Source organism: Neomonachus schauinslandi, chromosome 9 (genome assembly GCF_002201575.2).
Source record: "Neomonachus schauinslandi chromosome 9, ASM220157v2, whole genome shotgun sequence".
Lineage (NCBI taxonomy): Eukaryota > Metazoa > Chordata > Mammalia > Carnivora > Phocidae > Neomonachus > Neomonachus schauinslandi.
The window spans coordinates 94,025,255-94,047,430 of NC_058411.1; the positions used below are offsets into that span (position 1 = coordinate 94,025,255).

The 22,176-nt window shown below is 36.7% G+C and overlaps 1 protein-coding gene across 2 annotated transcripts in view; it reads left to right on the forward strand.

The window, feature by feature from the left end:
* The window catches only part of UNC13C (unc-13 homolog C), a 547,141-nt gene that overhangs the window by 490,540 nt on the left and 34,425 nt on the right, over positions 1-22,176 (forward strand). The gene's annotated exons all lie outside the window — the stretch shown is intronic.

Below are 22,176 nucleotides of genomic sequence, written 5' to 3' on the forward strand. Positions count from 1 at the left end.
AATTTCAGTAACACTAGGATATGCCTAATACTAAAACTGTATGGAGTGGTTGACTCTTGGTGATTCTAACTTCATAAAATTTAGTAAAACCTAGTTTTGAATATCCACGGCTATGATAGTCTCTTCAGTTCGGTGTATGGATGCAGTGTTTGCTGCTCTTGGTAACTTCCAAAGGATGATAATAATTCCCCAAATCTTGACTTTAAATGTAAAATCTCCTGCTCTGGGGTTTCCAGAAGAGAAATCTCATTTTACTATAATTTTACATGAAAGACATTTTAACTGTTACTTTGAAATGGACCAAGAGGAAAGCATTTTATTGGAAAGTTGGATTTGTTTCACGTGGCAAACTTCTCACCTCATAAGCTTTTAGGATATTACTGGTAAGCAGCCTATCTTTCAAGTTGCTTTGTGATTTATCATTTTTTGGTAATCATATGCATTTAATTCAGGCATTTCTGAGAGATTATTGAAACTGTCAGTATGAGTCACAAAGAGCCAAATGCAGGCTCAAACTCTAGAACATAATAAATTGCATCACGGAAGTAATAAAAATGAGTATGAGGACACTGTCTCCATTCATGAAGAAGCCTCAGAAAAGAAAGCATACAGATTTTTCTGTTCCTGTGATGAAAATGCTCCAAACTTGTCTGTGTTTCTTCATGGATATTTGAACTTTTCTAACTACATCAAAGGTAGATGCTTTGCCTGTAATACCAAGGTATGTGCTAGGTAGGTCCTTTGCCTGTCTTTAACACTGTGGTCTCTGAGAGTGCCCAATTAAATGCTACAAATATTCTTTTCCATGTGCTATGCTAACCCAGGTTACCTCTTGGGATATTTTGAGAAAGGAAAAAAGAGTTGAGCTCAAGAGGGGTTGAATGTAATTCTAATGCATCATAGAGAGTTGCAGTTTTATTCCCAGAAAATTTGAGTGTATGAAACCTTTGTTTTGCTTTTATAGGTGTACGTGTGTGTACACACACACATAGCCCATCTTCTAGCATAGATTGTCACAGCACACAAAACTACGTTATGTGTATCAGTTTTGGTGTGAGGATAAATGGGAAAACAGTTTGGTATTATTTACTAAAGTTGAAGATTTGCCTTCCCTATGACCTAGCAATTCAACTCCTAGGTGTGAATCCAAAAGAAACGTGTGTATGTGCACCAGAAGACACACATAAGAAAATTTACTAAGAAAAAAAAATGTCCATTATACAGTTGATTAGTCAAATAAATTGTGGCATAGTCATACAATGAGATCCTATAGAACTCTAAACCTACACAAGCTACAGTTACACACAACATGGATGAATCAGAACAAACAAAATGTTCAGTAAAAGCAACCAGATACTAAAGAATATATACTGAATGATTAAATGTATAAAAATCCCCAAACCTAAACTGCAGTGTTCAGGGATACACAGTAAAATGACAACACATAGCAAGGAAAGGATTTCTACAAAGTAGAGAGAGCAGCCCTCTCTGGGAAGTAGGGACTAAGGACCTTGGAGGGATTGGCAGTTTGCTGTATCTTGACCTGGTTGGTGGTGGTTACCCAGATGTTCTCTTTGTGACATGTGACTAACAACATTTCATTTTATATATGCTTAAAAATTGTTACAGAAATAGAAGGGTTAAAAAAAAGCAAATGATGTCAAAATCAAAACCAAAATTGTTTAATTCAACTTTGTCATAAATGGGTCTTATAAGTATAGAATAACCTACTGTATCTTGCTCACTTCTTTTCCTCCTCTCTCTTTTCTCTTTGCTCCTTTCTTTCCCATTTTCACCTTGATTTCCTTCTTTGTTTTGGAACAAATTTAGATATCATCTTTCATAATAAAAAAAAGGAAAAAAAAACTCCTAGGGATTGAGTCCCATTAGAAATTTATGAACCACAGAGTTCAAGTGAGAACTATCAATTTGGAAAAACACTGTCTTCTCTTTCTATTCCAAATACTGGGAAATAAGCCAATCCAAAATGGGTATAGAAGTATTACGTCCTCAAGGAAACTGATGGTTCATTTTATAAGAATAAGATGTTTATTATCCTAGCAATGAACTGCAATAAAGCACCATCTTATTCTGCATTCACTTTATATATATTTACTAAGTATCCCCTCTGAATGAAGTTTCATACATTGAGGCATATATTCAAAACTGAACATGTTGTTATATATACCAGTTGCTCTTATATGGCAATTTTCCTGCGGGGGTAATTTGGTTCCTTAAGGACATTTGGCAGTATCTGGAGAGTTTTGGTTGTTGTATCTGGGAGTGGTGGTCATGTTACTGGTATCTAGTGAGTGGAGACCAGGGAAGTTGCTAAATATCTATGGTGCACAAAAAAGCTTCCTACAACAAAAATTTATCTGGCTCGAAATGGCAGTAATGCTCAGATCAGGCCACCCTGCTTTTATTACTAGACTGAAAAGTGAGAAATGTTGTAATGTAGGTCACATCAGAAGAGGGAAAGTTTTAACTTGAGAAGACAGGAAAGGCATAAAGGCCAGTTGGGTAAACTGAGTCATGAGGTGGTTAAAAAGAGGAAGGTATTCTATATATAGAAACTGTCCAGGAAAGTATCTACTTGTGCTCTTAATTTTAAAATCCCATTATGTCAAGAACATCCACAGATTTTTTTTTTTTTTTTTTTTTTAAGATTTATTTATTTGAGCGAGAGAGAGTACATGAGAGGGGGGAGGGTTAGAGGGAGAAGCAGGCTCCTCGCCGAGCAGGGAGCGTGATGCGGGACTCGATCCAGGGACTCCAGGATCATGACCTGAGCCAAAGGCAGTCGCTTAACCAACTGAGCCACCCAGGTGCCCCACAGCTTAGTTTTATTAGGAAAAATTATTTTGCTTTTAAAACAAAATTCACATTTTAGTCTATGATCTGTCCTATTAACTAACTTTTTATGAGCAACATCTTTGAGTCCCTGCTTATTTAAAAAATCAGATCCTGGGCGCCTGGGTGGCTCAGTTGGTTAGGCGACTGCCTTCGGCTCAGGTCATGATCCTGGAGTCCCAGGATCGAGTCCCGCATCGGGCTCCCTGCTCAGCGGGGAGTCTGCTTCTCCCTCTGACCCTCCCCCCTTCTCATGTGCTCCCTCTCTCTCATTCTCTCTCTCAAATAAATAAATAAAATCTTAAAAAATATATATAAAAAATAAATAAAAATAAAAAATCAGATCCTTTTGGTCATTTTAATGACCTCAGCTTATGTGGGGAAGTAATATGAAAATCCACTTGGCCATCTTCAATATTAATACTGACTGGACAGCACAGTCAGAAATGGTTTCTCATTTTAGCTGATAAGCCTTTCAGAGGTAACCAGAGATCCAGAATCCTATCCAAAAGATTTTATGCCACTGTTTTATCCCCAGGCCAGCTAGCACTGCCTTCTAAGAGGGGATGTTAGTATGTTTTAGTAACGCAGGGGAAAAATTGAGAATTTATGACATTTGGCTCTTCAGATGTTGCAGTTGGTCTGATAACATTCAAAGCTGGATGAGGCTTTTCGGTCCAGTCAAAAACCTTTACACAAATAACTTCTTTAATAGGAGTGGTGATGTGATACGGTTCGGAGTATGCTGAATCCTTTCCCAAAGTAGAAATGGCAAGTGTCAGATAAGGTTACTAAACTGCTGAGCAATACTATGTAGCAAGTAAGTTGTCTACCACTATGCAGTTCATTTCAGTAATCCTCTGAGGCCAGTAACATTATCCATACTTCTCAGATTAAGAAACGGAGTCACAAATAAAGAAACATGCTGAAGTCATGTAGAGAAGGGGCAGAAACAATGTGCTTCCCACCATCTCATACTTAATCAGAAAAGAAATCAGAATATAATTTTCTACAGCCCATGTTTTCTTCCCTTGTTTTGAATAATCGAGTTTACTTCAGGCTCCTTACTTTTCATTTTAGTATGACTAAATCTCCCTTCTCTTCAGGAGATAATTTTTTTTTTCCATGTCCGCAACAAACTTCTTCCTTTGCTTTCCAGTTTCTCCTCATTCTGGTTGCAGTTACTGGGTATGCTCAGTGTCCAGGACACCTTTTAAATATTAATTGGAAGTAATTACATTGGAAAAATTCAAGGTGAATATAAGAAAAAGTATACTGCTTTCAGAAAACCCTTTCTAACATAGCCTGATTTCATTCCTCTAGAATCTACTGTGTCTGTGTGTAGGATGTTGCGGCTTTGAACTACCTTCCCTATTCTGATCTTCACTGCCCTTGTCCTCCACCAGCAGAAGTATCATTTTGTAACTCTCCCTAGCATATTGAGTCATATCATGATTGCTAGTTTATATTTCTCTCCTATCTCAATGTAAGCCACAGGAGGACAGAGCCCTCGCTTACTCATCCTTGAAATCTATGTGCTTCAAACAATGCTAGATACAAAATAGGTGCTCAGTGAATTTTAGAACTAATGAGTGGTAGACAATTAAATGCAGGAAATTAAAAATTACGTAACATGACACAGTTCTCATATTTGAATTGATAAAATTACAAACCTTTCAACAAACCTCACAGCCCTGTGCTAGACACTGCAGAGCACCCAAAGTGTGTGTCCCCACTTAGGAAAAAAGCTTACAGTATGATGGCTGGTACTGTTCAGTAGTTCTCATACAAGGTAAAAGGTACGAAGTGCCACAGGAGATATACAAAGGGTTGGGTTAAATTAGATGGAAAGAATAGGATTAGTAATTTTTATTAAACTATTGAAATGTTTATTCAATCTGTTACATAAAAAAAAATACATGACCATTTTCATTTTAGGCCACTGATAGATTCATATATGCTTTCATTTGACTCATATTTACTTTGTGCTAGATAAACTGCAGTGAAAGGCTGGGCAAAATGTTTTCCATCTGCCCGTCCAAATACACCCTTATTCTCTCCAGAAGGCTGGGTTCTATGTTTCTTACAGCTATGGACTCTCTTACTACTTGTTTCCCATTGGGTCAGCCAGTAGGGGGCTCCTCTTAAGCTCCATGGGAGGAAAGAGTTGGTCAAAAGTATTCATTCTTCAGGTTCTCTCTGGGCATTGTCCATTCAGGCTGACTGTGTCCTTTCAAAGTACCTTTCCCTAGAGAACTCTCTCCTTCTAGATTCCAGTAGCTACTTCTGTCCCTCATATTTTATGGACTATGGGTGTTTGTTAACAGCTCCACTACTCCTTTTGTTTTCCCTAAATCCCTACCTAAACCTTCATAAACAGTGACTTTCTTAAACCATCCAAAATTACTGTTTGCTATTGATACCCTGGCTGATACAAATGCAGATCTTCATGGCTTTGCTAGGTTTTTCTTTCATGCTGACTCTCCTTTGGGTCATCAAAGATTAATACATTAAAATAAGCAAGTCAAGTGTCAGAATAATTCTTTTTGGACTGAAATAAAACATCACATTTTAATGACTGAGCTGTCCAGAATGAAAAAAAAAAAAATAGTGTATTAGTTTTTCATCCACAGGAATATTTCCATTACATTCTGGCCAGGGCATCAAAATCTCCATTTATCATAATGCAATTTATCTTGCCCAGCATCTCAACTTCTCTGGAAACCTGATGTCAAATTGAGACAACTGAAAGTCATTGGTAAAATCATTTGCAAAATAAGACAGCCTCATAGCACAGAATAAGCAGGTATTTGTTGTAGGCCATGCATACTCTTATTGCACTAATCTAAGTATATATATTTGTAGATAAGAACAGATGTACTTTTTTTTTTTAAAAAAACAGGAATAGTTGAAAGACTTCATCCTAATACTACCCGTATAAAATCAACAATTGTGTGTGTGTGTGTGTGTGTGTGTGTTCATTCCATCTTTTCATTTCTCAGTTGGGTGAGGACCAGATCTCATTCCAAGGCCATGAAGAATATCAGTGGTATTAGAACCTTGTCTTCTAACATTAAGTGTGCAATGTTACTTGCCTCTCAAAGGCTAATATTGTTGAAAATAAATCTGGAAGTAACATATTTTTCTAAAATTAAAATTTGTTATTAGAAACAAAACACTTGACATTTGGCATTACATTCAAAGATCTAAATAATAAGTACTCACACTTGGAGTTTACTACAGATTTTAGGCATCTTCAAATACCTTTTTCTCACTTGATTCTCAGAACAACCCTGCAAAGTCAGACAGAAGTCTTCAAATTATTGGTCTGATATTCCACACTGCCTCTGGGTGTTCTTTTGAGACAGTCATTTCACCCAAAAGCGATAGATGCCATGGAATTGATTTGAGCAAGGGGGCAGTGTGAAAAAGTAGAATGTTTTTCTGACATCTCAAAAAAAGACTGAAGGGAGATAAGAAGGAAGCAGGCAGACAATGTGGAAGCTGTGCTGGCAACAGTGATGGAGAGATATGGGGAGATTCACGACGTAGTTCAGCAGTACAATAAACATGGGCTAGTGAAATAAATCTTGTTAAATTAGTAAAGATTTAGGATAATAAATTTAAAGCAACATTTATGTGTAGTAAAAATTATCATAGGGTTTTTTTTTCTACCTGTTATAATTTTCTGCACTTCCAAATTATCCAAAAATGTCCCAGTATTTCTTTTTCAACCATATAAGGAACTTATAAAACTCAACACCAAAAAACAAATAGTCCAGTTTAAAAATGGGCAGAAAACATGAATAGACATTTTCCTAAAGAAGACATACAGATGGCTAACACATACATGAAAAGATGCTCAACATCACTCATCATCAGGGAAATGCAAATCAAAACTCCAATGAGATACCAACTCACACCTATCAGAATGGCTAAAATCAACAACACAAGTAACAACAGATGTTGGCGAGGATGTGGATAAAGGTGAACTCTTGCACTATTGGTGGGAATGCAAACTGGTGCAGCCACTCTGAAAAACAGTATGGAGGTTCCTCAAAAAGTTAAAAATAGAACTACCCTTTGACCCAGCAATCACACTACTAGGTATTTGCCCGAAGAAAACAAATTCAAGGGAATACATGCACCCTGACTTTTATAGCAGTATTATCCACAATAGCCAAATTATGGAAACAGCCCAAGTGCCCATCAACTGATAAACAGATAAAGAAGATATGGTATATATATATACAATGGAATGTTACTCAGCCACCAAAAAGAATGAAATTTTTCCACTTGCAATGACATGGATGGACCTAGAGAGTTTTATACTATAGGAAATGTCAGTCAGAGGAAGACAAATACCATATGATTTCATTCATTTAAGATACAAAACAAACAAGCAAAGGGTAAAAACAGATAGGGAGGCAAACCAAGAAACAGACTCTTTAGAGAACAAATTGATGGTTACCCCAGGCAAGGTGGGTGGGGGGATGGGTGAAATAGGTGATGGGGATGAAGGAGGGCATTTTTTTTTTTTTAGGAGGGCACTTGTGAGGAGCACCAGGTGTTGTATGGAAGTGTTGAATCACTATACTGTACACTCAAAACTAATGTTACACTGTATGTTTACTGGAATTTATTTTTTTAAACATTTTTTTAAGATTTTATTATTCGGGGCGCCTGGGTGGCTCAGTCGTTAAGTGTCTGCCTTCGGCTCAGGTCATGATCCCAGGGTCCTGGGATCAAGCCCCGCATCGGGCTCCCTGCTCAGCAGGAAGCCTGCTTCTCTCTCTCCCTCTCCCACTCCCCCTGCTTGTGTTCCCTCTCTTGCTGTGTCTCCCTCTGTCAAAAAAAATCTTAAAAAAAAAAAAAAAAGATTTTATTATTCATTTGAGACACAGAGATAGAGAGCATGAGCAGGGAGAGAAGCAGAGGGAGAGGGAGAAGCAGGCTCCCCACCGAGCCAGGAGCCCGATGTGGGGCTCGATCCCAGGACCCTGGTATCATGACCTGAGCTGAAGGCAGACGCCTAACCATCTGAGCCACCCAGGTGTCCCGTTAACTGGAATTTAAATAAAAACTTTAAAAAAAAATATGAAGAACACACTTTTCTGTGCAAAGTGTTAATTGAATCCTAAAGTGGTAGATTTTGAAGTCTTTCAGGGCCTTAGATTTAAATCTGTGGGCTACAATAAACAACCCAATTAAACTTCCTCCTTAGGATTCAAAAGATCTGACAATTGCTCCAGGGGAAAGAGAATTATCTGGACTGGGAACTGAACACACACACAGGCACCTTATATTTACATACATACATACATTATATGTGTGTATGTAACTGAATAATTTATAAATCTTATTTAATGAAGAAATTTACCAGTGTAATTATGTAATGCATTGATTAAAATTAAGCAAATGCTAAGTCAATGATAAAACAGGTATTTTCAAAATCATATAACACTTTATTATAGGTAACTATGATTTTTTTTAATGTTTTTGTTTTTGCTGTTATTTTTGTGTTAGGTCTGATTGGAAAGTAAAACAGAGGTTAGAATCAGTTGCTTGGGAAGTTTATGGAAATGCTGACAAACTGAGAATGTCAGAAAAACATTTTACAAATCACTGAGTCAAGAAAGCAAAATGCAATACAGTATCTCTGTACCTACTGAGCCATAAATATCTGTTTTTTATTCACTGAGAACAGGTTTTATAACCAATGGGGTCAGTGACATTAATTGAAAAACCAGACTATTGCCTCACGAGTCCATATGCCCTTTATAACTAACTTCTGAGAAAAGACATGGGATTTTTTTCTTCTTTAGTCACCCCTTGGCACTAAAAATTAAGCCTGTTATTAAGAGTTCGATTAGCTTAGAAAAAGAAATATGAACTGTGTTACATGGCATGGAAATAGTTACTCTAAATCTCTAAAGGTTGGAAGTCCAGCTTGTGTAAACCTCTGGTATAAAGTGCTCTCAGTTATGGAGAAAAGGGACAAGGGACTGATAGGTTGGTTAAGACAGGGGAATGGGTAACCATGCAGTCATGTCCCAAGCATCTCTTCTCCCGTGCCTGGATATAAGACCTTGGGATCAATCACTTAACCTCTCCAAGCCTCAGTTTTCCCATCTAGAAAATGGCTAGCATAGTAATTCCCAAGTTCATTGGATTACTGGGAGGATCACAAGTGGTAATACATGTGAAACACTTAGTGCACAGCAAACTCTCAATAAATGTCAATTCTTATTGCATCATCATCATCAGATGTACTGTGTCGAAAGTACCCCTTTCTTCTACAAACATGAACAAAGAACTCTTCAAATGCAGCTAAGCAAGGAAATCAACAAGCACATTTCCCTGTGAACTGCCACTTTGCATTACCAAGAGGCTGGAAGAGTGATAGAGAAACCTGGCACACTGACACACCTGAAGGAATCACACCTGCAGTTCCTATGAACTTCTCCATACATGCCACAGTTGTCAAAGAATAACGTTTCACACTCTGGCCATTGCAAAGCACTATGCTGGGTGTGAGACATGGGGAAAAGTATCTATTCTAAGGAGCTTACAGGGAAAGCTCTAACAACTACATAGGGGAAAAATAATCATACAAGGTAGATTATGCTAAATATTAGATGGATCTAAAGACAGTACTAGGGGCTTTCAGAGGAGGGAGAAATTACTGTGGGCAGGAGAGCTGGGAGGCTTCGAAGGATGTGTGAGGTTTGAGTAAGGGAAGGAGAGGAAAGCATGTCAACAAGGCACAGAGGCCAGGTTGGTAAGGAGACCATCAGGAGGACTGGAGAAGTGCTTCTCAAAGTCTAGTCCCTGGAGCAGCAACATCAGGATCTCCTGGTGTGTTAGTAAGTTCAGACCAGTATAACAGAATACCATGGACTAGGTGGCATAAACAACAGAAATTTACTTTCTTACGGTTCTGGAGGCTGGAGGTACTGACTGATTTCAGTTTCTGGTGAGAGCCTTCTTCCTACCTTACAGATGGCAGCCATCTCCTGGTATCCTCGCATGGTAGAGAGAAAGGGAAGTCTGTGGTGGCTGTTCTTATAAGGACACATCCTATCAGGTCAGGACTCCACTCTTATGACCTCATTTGACTTCAATTACTTCCTCAGAGACCCTGTCTCCAAACAGAGTCACATTGGAAGTTAGGGCTTCAATAAATGAATATTGGAGGAGGGAGGGGCATAAGCAGTTTATCCATTAATACTTGAGAGTTTATTAGTAATGCAAAATCTTGGACCTCACCCCAGACCTACTGAGTTAGAAACTCCAGAAATAGTGTCCAAAAATCTGTATTTTAACCAGCCCTCTAGGTGATGTTAAGAACAACCAGAGTAAAGAGTCTGTAGGGAGGAGTGAATGAAGGAGAGATGAAAGAAGTTGGTTGTGGTCAGAACTTGGAGACCTTTGAATGTCAGGCCCAGGGGTGTGGAGATTGATCTGCAGTCAGTGGGAGGTACAAAAGGAGGGGAGGTCAAACAAGTTAATTTAAAACAGTCATGCTATGCTATCTGGTTTTACATAGAAAAGAAGGAAGAAGGGAAGGAAGGAAGCAAGGAAGGAAGAAAATCTTCAGAAAAACAGTTCTGCATTTTAAATACAGTCTAAATATAGCAATAGCAGAAACTGATGAAGGATGGATATGAGAAATATCATGATGGAAGAATCTGTAGGTCATTACAGATAAAGCAAGCGAAGGACAAAGAGCGGTAAACTTAGATAATGCAGATCTGTGCCACCTACCATTGACCAAAATGTCCAAGTGTAGATGGACAGCTGAGGCATATGATAAATTCAGTTGTATTTATTTCTATAAGTACTAATAATAGGACATAAGGTGACTATATTCAGTGGGAAGATGGAAGATATGGTGGAGAGAGCAGTCAGTTCTGAAACTACATTCAGGAGGTAGTTATTGAATCCTGGGGAGTGTGTGCAAGCTCTGAGAAAAGACACACAGCAAGGGTGAATGAGCAAACTCATGGGGTAAGCCACCATTCAAAAGAAGAGAAGGGCCTGGAAATACAGGGTGACTATCAGAGCAGGGTAAATATCAGTACCATTTAAACACTTTGGCTACTAGCTCCCCAAAAGGTCTCCGAGCCTGAGCACTTCTGAAGGGATATGTTTGTAACTCATTGTGAGTCCTCTGGGTAAATCATCATGCTTTTGAATGGGGCCATCTAGGAAAAATGTCAGTTATAGCTGTCACTGCTATTAGCCTGACCCATTCATTGTTAAACAGGATAATGGCCATTGGCACCATCTGAATGACCGAAGGATGTTAGCCATTTATATGTACTTAAGAAACTCACTCTGAAAACTGTAAGATACTTATGAAAGAAATTGAAGATGACACATAAATGGAAGGGTATCTCATGTTCATGGATTGGAAGAATATTGTTAAAATGCCAATACTTCCAAAAGCCGTCTTAAGATTCAATGCAATCTCGATCAAGATTCCAGGAGCATTTGTTACAGAAGTAGGAAGAATAAACCTAAAATTTATATGGAACCACAAAAGACTCTGAATAGCCAAAGGAATCCTGAAAAAACAAAACAGAAGGCATCACACTCCCTGATTTCAAGCTTATACTATAGAGCTATACAAATCAAAACAGTATGGCACTGGCATAAAAACAGACATATAGACTAACGCAACAGAATCAAGAGCCCAGAAATGAATCCAAGCATATAGAGTCAATTAGTATTTGACAAGAGAGCCAAAAATACTCAGTAGAGAAAAGATAGTCTCTTCAACAAAGGATGCTAGGATAATTGGATATTCACATGTAAAAAATGTAGCCCAGTGATGGGTATTAAGGAGGGCACGTACTGCATGGAGCACTGAGTGTTATACGAAAACAATGAATCATGGAACGCTACATCACAAACTAATGATGTATGGTGACTAACATAACATAATAAAATAAAATAAAATTTTAAAAAATGAAAATAGAGCCCTTTCTCACAAAAAATCAAAAATTAACTCAAAATCTATTAAAGACTTAAATGTAAAACCTGAAACCATGAAACACCTAGAAGAAAACACAGGAATAAAACTTGATGTCGGCCTTGAAAATAAATATGATACCTAAGGCACAAGCAACAAAATAATAAGTGGGACTAAATCAAACTAGACAGCTTTTGTACAGCAAAAGAAACCATCAACAAAATGAAAAGACAACATATGGAATGGGCAAAAAGATTTGCAAACCATATATCTGATAAGAGGTTAATATCCAGAATATATAAAGAACTCATACAATCTCACCCCAGTCAGAATGGCTAAAATTAACAAGTCAGGAAATGACAGATGTTGGCGGGGATGCGGAGAAAGGGGAACCCCCCTACACTGTTGGTGGGAATGCAAGCTGGTGCAGCCGCTCTGGAAAACAGTATGGAGGTTCCTCAAAAAGTTGAAAATAGAGCTACCATATGATCCAGCAATTGCACTACTGGGTATTTACCCCAAAGATACAAAAGTAGGGATCCAAAGGGGCACATGCACCCCAATGTTTATAGCAGCAATGTCCACAAGAGCCAAACTATGGAAAGAGCCTAGATGTCCATCAACAGATGAATGGATAAAGAAGCTGTGATGTGTGTGTGTGTGTGTGTATACACAATGGAATATTATGCAGCCATCAAAAAAAAAAAAGAAATCTTGCCATTTGCAATGACATGGGTGGAACTAGAGGGTATTAGACTAAACAAAATAAGTCAATCAGGAAAGACAATTATCATATGATCTCACTCATCTGTGGAATTTAAAAAACAAAACAGAGGATCATGGGGAAGGGAGGAAAAAAATAAAACAAGACGAAATCAGAGAGGGAGACAAACCATAAGAGACTCTTAAGCATAGGAAATAAAGTGAGGGTTGCTGGAGGGGAGTAGAGTGGGAGGATGGGGTAACTGGGTGCTGGACATTAAGGAGGGCAGGTGATGTAATGATCACTGGGTATTATATAAGACTGACCAATCACTGAACTCTACCTCTGAAGCTAATAATATATGTTAATTGAATTTAAAATAATTTTAAAAAAGAAAAAAAGAAATGATTAAAAATGTTTAGGTAGGAGATAATGGCCTACCTTGTTGGCAGTAAGTGTGGAGAACACAGAAAGTTTTGAGAAGTATGTAGAAAGGAACATTGGCAGTCTTGGTTAACTATACATGGATTGCTTGGTAGTAATTTCAGAAAAGAAGAGTATGATTCTCATCATGCCTGAGAGGTAGCAAGTTAAAATGGGAAAAGCCTGGGTTGTGGAAGGACAAGTATATTCAGTTTTTAGCTCTGCTGCTTATTAGCTATGTGGACTTGGATTAGTTATTTAACCTCTTGAGTTTGAATTTGTTTCTAAGTAACCCATATTAATGTCACTCTATAATCTGAAGTGTGTGAGAAAAAAAAAAACTCATGAAATAGAAAAACAAAACAAAAACTAGGCAAACTAAATGAAAAAACAAAACTAAGACTTGAATAAACATTTGATTAATCAATAAACATTAATTTAATTAATTAAAATGAATATCAAGCATTTAATTAATAAACATTTAATTAATTTGATAATTATTAAATATAAATTAATTTAATATTAAATATTTACTAATTATTAAATTAAAAAACAAAACTAGAACTTGAATAAACATTAAATTAAATTAATTAAAACAATTAAAAAACTAGGACTTGAATAAACATTTTTCTGAAGACAATAAGGCCAACAGATACATGAAAAGATATTCAACATCATTAGGGAAATGCAAATTCAAACCACAGTGAGTATTAGAATGGCCATCATCAAAAAGACAAAAGGTAACAAATGCTAGTGTAGATGTGGAGAAAAGAGAACCTTTGTGTGCTTTTGGTGGGATGGTAAGGTGCATTAGCCACTATGGAAAACAGCGGGGAGGATCCTCAAAAAATTAAAAATAGAAATACGTGATCCAACGATCCAATTCTGGGAATATATCCAAAGAAAACAAAACCACTAAGTTGAAAGGATATAACCCCTTACCATGTACCATTATTTACAACAGGCAAGGCATGGAAACAACCCCTCTATCCATGGGTAAAGAACTTGTGAACACAATGGAATGTTATTCAGTCATAAAAAAGATGAGGAAATACTACCATTTGCAACAATATGGATGGAACTTGAAGGTATTAAGTGAAAGAAGTCCGAGAAAGACAAATACTGTATGATCTGCTTATATGTGGAATTTCAAACAATCAAAACTCATAGAAAAAGAGATCAGACTTGTGATTATCAGAGGCTGGTGGGGGAAACTAAGGAAGGGGGTCAAAGGCACAAACTTCTAGTTATAAGTTAAATACTAGGGATGTAATGAACAATATGATGACTGTAGCTAAAACCGCTACAGGATATATAGGAAAGGTGTTAAGAGAGTAATCCTAAGAGTTCTCATCACAAAGAGAAACTTTCATTTTTTTCTTCTTTATCTTGTATCTGTAGGAGATGAATGTTAGCTGAACCTATTGTAGTATCATTTCACAATATATATAAATCAAACCGTCATGCTGTACACCTTAAACTTACACAGTGTTTATATGTTAATTATCTCTCAATTAAAATTTAGGGGGAAATGTGTCACCTCACTTAGGGTTTCTGTAACCACAAACTTGTGGTTCTTAAACTTTAATGCACATCAGAATCACCTACGGACCCCGCTCAGAGTTGCTCATGCATTAGGTTTGGGGTGTATGGAGTCTCAGAATTTACAGGGCGCATTCCTGGGAGCTGCCAGTGCTGCTGGTCCAGGAGCCACACTTTGAGAACCACAGTTAAGCCTTACCCAGGGACACGCCCTCTAATAAGAGCTACGTGTAGCCAGTTCATGGTGTTGACTATAATTTCAGGCATTTTTTTGGTAGTAATGTGTTTCCAGGCTGAAACCTCTAGATAAAAGGAATACTTGAAAAGCATTAGAGCAAAGTACAGAGTCAATAAAAATGTTCTTTTCCAAATGAAAACCTGTGCTTAACAGCCTTATAGGAAGATCTTTGTGTAGATGGCAAACCAAACAAAACTGAAAGCTAAAATAAAGGAAGCCCTTTAGGAGAGAGAAACAAGAGCACTTCGTGCTTGCCAAAAGCTGATGTTCGGGTCTATATATTTTCCTCAGGTTTTTCCCATATTTTAGCTTTCAGTTAAAATGGTATTTGCCTTTTTACATATAAAAGAAGGACCTAAAATTTTGATTTCTGCCTGCTATTCCAAACAAAAGGAGTTATTTTCAATTACTTTCAGTTTAGTTTTTGTTCACAGATAATATTATATAAATGATTTAAAGCCAGTTACTGTGGGAAGGCTTGGCTGTTTACATGTATGTTTACAATGTAAAACTTTATGATTTTGGACACATTAGATCCATTTTAGCTCTAAACTGCATTGCTGTCTTGTAGTGTGCAGTTATGCCTCGTTTCATTTTATTTTCCACTTGAAGTCATTTCATTCCCTTGGTTTATAAACACCTTAAAAATCTCTTTAATGGAAAAGGCAAGGTAACTTGATAGAGCATCCCCCTCAGCAATAACAACTCCCAAGGTAGAACCAAATTAAACAGAGCAAAACTATAAGCAACATGTCCTACGTCATTTAAGAAAGTAAAGAAAGTGGTGTTGTGGAAAGGCAAGAGAGGCACTGTGAAGAAATTCAGGAGAGGGGAAGAATAGCCAGATGCACTGGGGATGGAAAAGGAAGTCAATTTTTCTTTTCTTTTGGAGTAAGCCAATTTGGAAATTAGCAAGTAAAGGTTACAGCTATTTAGATGACAAGGTTAGTGAATTCTAGGCAAACATGGTCTAAATGTCCATTATATAAAGCACACCTGTGTATTCTACTTGATCTTGATCTGTAGGAGGAATACAAGGCTATACCCATTTTCAAATGAGGAGAGAGGTTTCAGGATGATATTGGTGACTTAAAGAGTCACATCAATAAGGTTGGAACTGGGCTCAAATCTAAATTCTTCCAAGTACAAACACAGGAGGACATTTTCCACTAACCAGCGCTTAGACAAAGCTAATTTTCTAAACACTTAGAGCAATTCTATGGACATGTGAGTAAAACCAATTTTGGTCTACAGTCATTAGTCTTTGTCATCAGCCTGCCACTGGTTATCCCGTATGAGTAGCTGAATTAAGATATAATAAATTCTAATAGAACCTCTTATTCTTCGTGTGGATACAATAGTAACAGAGACAGCAAAGTAAGGATATTAATTCAACAGATGTTTGTGTATTGCTTAGTATTTGCCCTGGCATTGGGGAATATTTTGGAAATATAGCTGAAAACAGCATTTCCTCCCAATCTTTGGGAAGAGAGGAACTGCAAAAGTGAATGTATAAAAGTAGAATTACATAGATAACTCAGAGATATAACTAGGTTGAACAGACTATTCGAGACATGGATCAGTAATAATTTACCAGCAGCCATTCATTCCTTAATTCGCTCATTCATTCACTCAACACTTAGTCATTCATAGATTCATTTTACACACCAGCATGGCTAGAAACTACCCAGATAATGTGTTTCCTTCCAGAAATCATTTACTACCATAATAGATTTTATAAGACTACTGATTGGGACTCAAACTTAGATTTCAATTTCAGACTGCTGTGTCATGTTGATTTGACACAAATATCTATGAAGTAACATGACAGAATATCAGATAGCAGACTTCTCCTACCAGTACAATTCAAAATCCCATGAAACATTTATATGGCCTAAAGCTTCCTCCATGCTCAGAGTCTACTATGGGAAACAAGGTTTTCTACATCCTTTCCTAATTCCTAAAAACCACCACCAAGCAATTAATACAATACAAAATGGTATAAAAGGCAATCTGGACAGAGTATAAATTTACAATAATTTTGAAGATTATGTAGTTTTACAACTTCCACATTTAAATAGTAACTTGACAACTAAGGATTTGGGCATCAGTCCTCAAGGCCTCTGTACCACCCCTTTTCTCAGTTTATAGGCATTTTTTGTTAGGGTGGGATTCATCCTTGGAGGTAATGATACCCTGCCCCTCCCCTCAGACAATCAAGCTTGGAGGGAGAAGGGTAAGTAAAGACAAGATGATACTAAGCCTCCTCCATAAAGCTTCCCATTTTCTACTTCTCTACTCTGTACAACCCCTGTATATACAATGGAAAGCATCTTTTTTTTTAAATTTTAGGTAAAAATGTAGACCACTTCATGTAAAATATTAATATATTTAATAATAAAATCTTAGAAGGAGAGTTCAATTGGACATATTCTCATGACTGAGTTACCATTTTTTAAGGAAAAGAAGATAATTCATTGTGCATTTGTTATTCTAAGTTTCAGAAGACAATAAAGTTGGTCCTGGCACCGACTGTGGATAACACACTTTAGTCTCAGGAAGATGGATTTTGTACCAATTCCTGGATCAGGCAGAATCAAAGGGTAGAAAGTAGAGATCCCTAGGTGTGATGGTTTACCCAATAGCCCTGGAATCCAAAGAGTTATCTGCTCAAATACAAATGAAATGCTAATATATTTTAAATTTGTTTATTTTCTCAAACAAATTGAACTTTCATTTGTAAATATGGTCATATTATTGATTTCCTCAAATCTTGACTTGGCTACTCATTAACTATGTAACAATGGGTAAGTTATTTACTTCTCTATGCCTCAATTCCCTCATCTGTAAAATGAGGATAATAGTACTCCCAAGTGTGCATGGGGAGAAGATTAAATAAATATATGTAAAGCTCTTAAAACAATGCCTAGTACCTAATAAGTACTTTATAACCAGATTCTTAATTATTAGTGATATTTTATTGTTTTTGTTTAAATTAACTATAGTAACTACTTTTCACCACTTATTTTGCTATGAAAATTACATGGAAATGCATTTCCAATCATTCAGGCTATGAGTGGTTTTAGTGATGTAAGCATATAACATTTTTCTCCAGAAATAATTTAAAATTCTTAGACAGCTTCTATTTGATTCATCCTTTGGCTTATTTGAACAGCCTAACTTTTTTGAATGACTTACTTGGTATTGTACAGAAATGTAGCCAAATAATTGAAAAATAATCTCTTACTCATTTTATTAATCACCCGATCTCTTGAAAAATAAAGCAAAATGAAGCTGATTTCCTCACAGTGTAATGAATGCTAAATATGAAAATGACTAAAAACTTTCAATGAAAAGAATTCCTTCACTAGCAGTTACAACTGTCTGTTTAAGGTTCGGTTTGACTGTTTTGACTGAACAAACAAGTAATTTTGGTTAACCATCCAACAGGACTAAGTCTAGCTGAATTGGACAGGATTTGAGCTGCGTAGTCTAAAAGTTAAAATTTAAAAATACATGTAAGTTCTATTTCACAGATTATATTTACCAAAAAAGTTGTGTTTTTAATGGCATATGAGATCCTGGCTGGGGGACAAACCCTCCCCCACCTACAGGACCCAGGCTCCTCTGGGAGATACTCCACAGTACCTCCAGGCCACAGTTGTTGTTGTTGGGTCAGGCTCTCCACACTAACAGGATTTGTCTTAGCCCAGGGCTTGGGGTTCTCTGTTGATGAGTCCCACAGATGAATCTGGGGGAAGAAATATGGAAGGGGAGGGAGAATTATTAAACCTGGAGAATCATCCCATCCCTGGGACATTGTAGAAGGCGGTAAGAGAGCCCCACCTGTATGAAATGTAATAATTACAACAATAAATTGGACTTTGATCTTCTCAGCACCGATAACCTACTGCCTAACACATAACTCAGAATATTATTTGATTAAATACATTAGTGTATAAAGTATTAAGACACTATATCAGATATCACAGGGGGATACTAACATTAATGATGATTTCAAGTATTAGAAAAGCAAATACACTATGTAATTTTTTTTATCCTGACTATATAAAAATACTGTTAAGTCTAGCTAATAATATAAGTCATTTTCTACTAGATCTAATTTTCATGGGGCACAATGACTTAAAAAAAAATGAGGTATTAGATGTATTCCAGAGAGAGAGTTTGGCTTAATAGTAGGAAAAAGTACTAATCACTGGAGCTATCCAGTAAAGGAATGAGATGCCTTTTTAGGTAGTGATGTCTACTTGGTAGAAAGTAGTTAAGCTAAGACTGGTCAAAACTTTCCAGGTTTGTTGTAGAAAGGACTCCTGCAATGGGTGGAAGATTTCAACCTTTAAGGTCCTTTTCAATTCTAAGATTCTATGACATTGCTTTGGGATTTTAGAAATTCAGAGTAAAAACCCATGCAGGTCCTGAGTATAGTCCTACAGTTTTATTCCATCTGGAGATACGTCCATGTACAGGATGTATGATTTGAATAGATTCAAGTACCACTGAATCAAGAGGAAGAAAGCAGCATTAGGAAAGGTTTATTAAAGTTTTCTTAGAAGTCCTTAATTTATGCTGATTTAGCCCAAGAACTGCAAAGTTCAAATTCTAAAAATTGAGTCCATTTCTGTTGATAGAATTTTTACTAAATTTCCTAAATTTTCCCCTCTATTTTTAGAAAGATTTGGCTGCTCCCATGTCAGGCACCACTTTAAACATTAAGATTCAGCTCCTAAAGCTTATGTCAGAACATTCATACATACAGCATTTGTCATGAAGCAGGCACTCAGTAAATGTTTTCTTTATGGTAGTGAGGCCAGCCTTTGAGAAGATGCACATATATGCTTAGGTTATTAGGCTGCTAGGCTAAATAGAATGGTAGAGTCATTCTACTTAAGAGCTACCAAAGAAGGGCTCGTTTCCCAGTTGTTCTTGTAGGTGATACAGAGGATATAAGGGAAAAAAAATCCAGAACCAAAATATAGGCTATGTGGTCAAATTCATTTAGGGACCTGGGCTTAACATTGGAAGTTAAGCAGTTTCCTCTAATTTTTAATTTTCTAATGTGCCTTGTGGGGAGGACATAGTGTATGATATTGGCACATATATTTGTTTATGGAAGGCTCTTATTTATAAAACCCTTTTGGTAAAGATGATTCATAATGCCATTTATAAGTATTGATTAGTCTAAAACATATGCATGTACTCAAGAATTTGAAGTAAGAGTTTGTTTTCCTTCAAAAATGACAGTAGGGGTATTTGCCTGTTTTGTTTATTTCTATACTCCTGGTGTCTGGCGCTCAATAAATATTTAATGAATGGAAAAAAACAGTAATTGTGCTACTGCAAAAACAAAAACAAAAAACCAAAATAGTCTATTCTATTGTTCTTCTCACCTTCCCACTTCTTCCTGATTAACCCCCTCATATAATAATCATCAGACCTTACAGGAATAGCAGATTTTAGAGTTTATCAAATATATATGTATTCTTGATCTTACTTTATCCTCACAGAAACACAGGTAGAGAAATATTATCATTCCTATCTTATCAGAGAGGTTAAAGACTCACTCAAAGTCACATCATTATTAACGAGGACATAAATCCCTATTTCAAGATTCCATATCCAAGACTTTCTCTATTAAACATGAGCATTTATGCCAATGTCAGAGGTACAAGAAAAGATAAAGCCTCAGCAGTTTCCTCTGCATTTGACTTCTTTTGCTTTGACTTAGTATCTTTTATAAATCTGTGATGTAATTTATATTTCCTCAGTATCTCCTTGTAAGTGTTGTTACTATTTTTATCTATAATAGTATAAAAGGTAAGAATCTTTTCTCTAATTCTGGTAACTGTCCAAGTTTTGAAAAAGTAAGATTCTCCAGTGATATTTGACCACTGTGGATCCAGGATCCTGGAAGAACCTCAAGAGAGCAGTTGTTCCTACAGTAGTCAAATATTAAAACTACCCAAAACACATGGTCGTCTCCTTTTTAAAATCTCCTTTAGGTAGTCAAGTTCTAATCAAGTTCTCTAGGCATGTGTTAACTCTTTTTTATGTATGTTTCTGCCCTCTGTGGAAATGAAGGGCATCTGGTCTTTTCTTCCTGAGTATTACCTATAACTAAAGAAAAATATGGTCTTCCTCTCATTCTTCTTTCTTTCCTGCCTCTTCCCAACCATTGCAAGTATACCTGGAGAGAACAATAATTACCTATACTATTTAAGTTAGAGACCTTGAAAAGATTAACTTCCTCTCCTGCTTTTAACATGATTGATTGTTTTTAGAAAGCGATTTCATAGATGTAAATTAGCAAGCATAGGATCATTTACTAACCCCTTATTCTACTAAGTGCTTTAGCCAAAAAGAATAATGGGTACCATTCCTACTCCAGAGTAGTCTTGATATAATTTGCCAGAGCATAATAGGTAAGCATGGGACTATAAGAGTGTCATTTCAAAGCAGCACGTATTAGTGTGGGAACAGCAAGCCCTGGACTGTTCCTTGATCTCCTTAGAGTGAGACCTCTATGAATTCCAAAAGAATAGAGTTGTTATCCATGGAACACTGTGTGATAAAGCAAAGTCTAGGGAGGGATATTCATGAAGGCCTATGATTTAGAGAAGAAAAAGGGATCTTCTGTGAACACAAAATGGTATCACCAAACGCAAAGAGGTAGAAACAAGCAGACTATGTTCAGGGCAAGAGGCAGTAGGTCAGATAGACTGGAACAGAAGGATTACTTTGAGAGTAAGATGAGCACAGGTAGATGAGATTAGATTACAGGAGGCCTTTTAGATTTCTTTGTCCATATAGTACTTTCATATTGCTGAATGCATAGTAATTGTAACGTCTGAATACTCACTACAATTCACTTTTTTGGTGCCTACTTTTTCAGGTGTTTATCGATAAACAACATTTCTGAGTTATGAAACATCCATCTCACCTAATCGGGTTTTTATTTCCTTACTATACAAAAGAAACATTTGTTACTCTTAAAAAATTATCTATTTTATACCTTAAGAGATTCAGTAGTTTTATCATTTATTCATTCTTGGGACTAACGTAAGCTAAGTGTTTATCATGAACCAAGCATTGCACTAGATATTGGTGACACAGCATTGAAGACTTCAGCCCCTACTCTCAGGTAATCCACAGTCTAATGGCTTAGATAGATTAGAATGAACTACTGCTTTCTTCCTAGCAATTAATTCTTCAATTCCGAAGAACACTTGGCATGTCATGCAGTGGATAGGAGTAAAATCAGTCAAATAAGTAACAAACATATTTTGATGATTTCTATGTGAGGAACCCTGCTAGATGCTACAGGGAATCTAAAGCACAGTATAGCAGGGTTTCTAACATCAAGGAGAAGAAAACCTCCTGGGTGAATTGGCCACAGACAAAATTGCTGGACTGTCCACAGGA